Below are 4,618 nucleotides of genomic sequence, written 5' to 3' on the forward strand. Positions count from 1 at the left end.
CATGTGTACTGCATCAATCTTTGCTGTGATCTAAATACCACATAAAAGTGAATCCACTGTACCTGAAAATGGCATCAGGGAATATGTGGCTGGGGAAGGAATTTAGTATTTAAAAACTAAAAGCCGGACTTCCCTGGTGGCGCAGTGGTTAAGAATCCGCCTGCCAATGCAGGGGACGTGGGTTCGAGTCCTGGTCCAGGAAGATTCCACATGCCACAGAGCAACTAAGCCCATAAGCCACAACTACTGAGCCTGTGCTCCAAAGCCTCTGAGCCACAACTACTGAGCCCGTGCACTGCAATGAAGAGTAGCCCCCACTCACCGCAACTAGAGAAAGCCCGTGCAGCAACGAAGACCCAACACAGCGAAAAATAAAATAAAATAAATAAATAAAATTTAAAAACCTAAAAGCAAATTGACAAATAGACACAACAAAACAAAAAAATTTCATTTCACTAACATCTTAATACAGGTTGTGCTACTTAAAAAATTATCATTGATTATTGCTAAATCTGTTCAGGAGATTTTGATAATGTACTGTAATATAGGCATTTTTTGCCCTCCTTTTCTTTAACCTTAAACTTTAATGAAAATATAAAACCTTTTGTTCTGCAGTTTCCTAGTGCATTGCTAAATGGGAAACCATAACATCTCCTTATATCACAGTTATAGTATCCATGACTGTCTGACCCTTGTACTATGTTGTAATGCCTCTGAAATCAGGGCTGGATTTTATTTATTTTTGCATTTCCCCCTGGCTCTTCACTTGTCAAATAAATTATCAGGGGAAAAATCTTTCTCATCACTGCTTTTTCTCTTCCTGGAAGATGATTTGCAAAAAGTAATAAGGTCACTTGTCAGCGTATACCCTCCAAAAAGAAATAAAATTTAATTTGTGCCAATTAGTCATTTATTTCAATGGGAAAGAATAGAGGATGAAAAATCAGGACAGTGTCTCCAGATCCTTTTCTAGCTAAAAAAATCACACAGGGATCTTTTTTGTTTGAATGTTTTAGTTTGCTGCTGCTATTAAAAGAACTCTTAAATCACTACTCCAGACGCAGTTATTGTGGGCAAGTCTTCAAGATGGAAGACACAGAGAAGGAGGCACACACACACACACACGTGCACACTGACAAATGGCTGCCTCTGTGACGGCCCTGCAGGCTCATGTGGTGTTTTATGGCCTTTAACTGATGACCATACCACATGGTGACCTGTGAACACCCAGATGCAGCTGTGTGCTATTGTTGTCAAAGAAAACAATACAGGTAAGCTCACACATGCCTAGTAATAAACATAATTGTCACAGAGATGCATGGTAATTAAGCAGAAATGTTCAGCATTTTATATAAATTGCTATAATAATTATTATATTTTTACAAAAAACACAGGTTTTTAATTTTTTGCTTGGGTGTATTTGTGACCAGTCCAGAATATTCCCTGTAAAAGCTACCATTCCTTTCTGTCATCCTCATCACCAAATCCAACTGCATTTGCTCACAGAGTACCTGGGACCCCTTGCCTTCTGTGGCATCCCTCCTGTATCCCCAAGCCAATGTCCTGTCTGCGCACTCAGACCCTGGCCCAGCCTCCTCCGTCCTCCCACACTACTCACACCAACGGGGTCCTTACACTATGCTCCCTGAGCCCAGAGCCAAGGGGGTGAGCACGAGGTCAGAGGGCTGTGGACTCCACAGTGGCTGAGCGAGAAGGTAATAATCCAGTGTAAAAGGGTGAGTAAGAAGGTAACAGTCGGACGTAAAAGGGACGGGAGGCTGAAGTTCAGGGACAGTCATATAAGAATAAAAGGATCCATTGAGATTAAGGGCTGACTCCCCGGAGTCCTTGAATTGTGATCACATGTGCTGAAGGAGATGTGGCAGGAAGGAAGAGGAAGGAAGACGAGGGCCTGTCGCAAGCACCGTGTCAACCCTCCTCTCAGCATCACCTCCCACCCTGACCCGAAGCCACAGACTTGTAACCTGGCTCCCCTTCAGGACTCACAGGGGGTCTCTAACACCTGCATCTATTATGGGGCATGCCTAGTGTGAATATTCTACATGGATGTGAATTTTAGTAGGTTAATAATTATACCATGCCTATTGTGTTCGGAGCTATATAATTTTAAAAGAGTGTTCTCATTTTACTCCAGTAACCTTGTGTGGTAGGCATTATTATCATTCCCATTTAAAAAATAATTTTTAAATTTCAGCTTCATTGAGTTATAATTGACGTATAAAATTGTAAGATACTTAAACTGTATATCACGGTAATCTGATACGTGCATATATTGTGAAAGGATTCCCCCTATTTGGTTAATGAACATGTCCATCACCTCACATATTTATCTTTTTTCTCCCCCCTTGGTGAGAACACTTAAGTTCTACTCTCTTAGCAAATTTCAATTATACCTTTTTTTTTTTTTTTTTTTTTTTTTTTTGGTACATGGGCCTCTCACTGTTGTGGCCTCGCCTGTTGCGGAGCACAGGCTCCGGACGCGCAGGCTCAGCGGCCATGGCCCACGGGCCCAGCCGCTCCGCGGCACGTGGGATCTTCCCGGACCGGGGCACGGACCCGTGTCGCCTGCATCGGCAGGCGGACTCTCAACCACTGCGCCACCAGGGAAGCCCCAATTATACCCATTTTTAAACAAGTCAGTTGAGGCTCGGAGATGAGCCATCCCATAGTTAGCCGGTGGTCAAGCCAGAACCCTGACTCATGAAGCAGGGAGCTCAGAGGAGATGCTGTGAAGGTGAAGGGAAAGAAAACGGAAGATGGGGGCCCAAGAAGAGTGATTCGTGTCTCTCACTCCCCATTTTGTTGGGCTGGCCTCAGTTTACCTTCATCTTTGTGCAGTCAGTTAAGAACTGTCACAAGGGACTTCCCTGGTGGTGCAGTGGCTAAGACTCTGTGCTCCCAATGCAGGGGGCCCGGGTTTGATCCCTAGTCGGGGAGCTAGATCCCACATGCATGGCGCAACTAAGAGTTCTCATGGCACAACTAAGGATCCAGTGAGCCACAACTAAGGAGCCAGAGAACTGCAACTAAGACCTGGTGCAACCTAATTAATTAATTAATTTTTTAAAAAGAGAGAGAACTGTCACAAAAGGGAATTGGGCCCTTGGAGGGTCTACTTTTTCATCTCAGCAAGAATTATTAGCTGCAATTTTGAAAAACTGAAAATAAAACTATCCTAATTTTGGAAATTGCGTCCTACAGTCTTCATTCTAGTCATATTATCGCATTCTGTTTATAATGAATTTGAAGGGACCATAAAAATCCTTCAACTTGCTGACATCTGGCATCAAATATTGCTTCTATGAGACATCTTAGGAAGATTTCTTTCTCTTGGAATAGCTGAGTTCTGTTGTTTTAATGTCACCTATAAAATATTCTACCACAGAGTATTAAATATTGAACTGCTTCCCTGCTAATCCTACTCTTTTCTAATCTTAAAATAAGAAAAGAGGTTCATTTAATTTTTAAATGAGATTAAAAAATCTGTTGTTTTTATATGGCAAGATATTCTCAGCCCACTCTTAGCAGCTGGGGAACAGTTGCTCTTATGGACTTTTGCTTTTTACTCTTGCCTTTTGAATTCCATGTTCAGATCATTTTTCTATGAGTAGAGACAGGTTTATGTTACTTATAATGTACCAGCAGATCTGTAAATGACCAAATCAGTGGTTCTCAAACTTTTTAGTCTTAGGATCTTTCATACTCTTAAAAATTATCAAACAACCCCAGAGAATTCTTATGTGGGTTTTTCTGGGGTGTATCTACTAATGTTTACCCATAATAGAAATTAAAACTAAGAAAGTTGCGAAATATTTATTTATAATTCATTTAAAATAGCAATAATAATCTTAACAGAAGTAACATTTTTTTAATAAAAAAATACCAAACCAAAAGAATTTTATGAGAATGGCATTGTTTTACATTTTTGCAAATGTCTTCAGTATCTGCTTTAATAGAAGACAGCTGAATTCTCATATCTGTTTCTGCTTCAGTCTGTTGCAATATCACACATCATGTAGTTTCTGGAAAACTCTACTGCAAAAAAGGCAAATAACTTCGTTTTATCATGAAAATAATTTTTTTTAGAATAACATCTTTTTTAAAAATTATTTTTGGCTGCGTTAGGTCTTCGTTGCTGCAGGTGGGCTTTCTCTAGTTGAGGTGAGTGGGGGCTACTCTTCATTGTGGTGCGTGGGCTTCTCATTACAGTGGCTTCTCTTGCTGTGGAGCACGGGCTCTAGGTGTGTAGGCTTCAGTAGTTGTGGCACACAGGCTTAGCTGCTCCATGGCATGTGGGATCTTCCCGGACCAGGGCTCTAACCCGTGTCCTCTGCATTGGGAGGCGGATTCTTAACCACTGCACCACCAGGGAAGTCCCTTGACCTCTTTCTTACCCATTTTTTTAAACCTGTAAATTGAAGTTATTGCTAGTATCTACCTCATAAGATTACTGTGAGTATTAAATGAGAAAGTAAAGTAGTATCTTGTTCTTGGCCCATAGAAGCGTGTGTTTTACTTATTATTGCTAATCATAATTATCATCACTTTATGAATCAAAGGCTTATTTTGAAAGTCACTAATCATTCTTTAATTTTCC

The sequence above is a fragment of the Phocoena sinus genome, chromosome 12, assembly GCF_008692025.1.
Source record: "Phocoena sinus isolate mPhoSin1 chromosome 12, mPhoSin1.pri, whole genome shotgun sequence".
Classification (NCBI taxonomy): Eukaryota; Metazoa; Chordata; class Mammalia; order Artiodactyla; family Phocoenidae; genus Phocoena; species Phocoena sinus.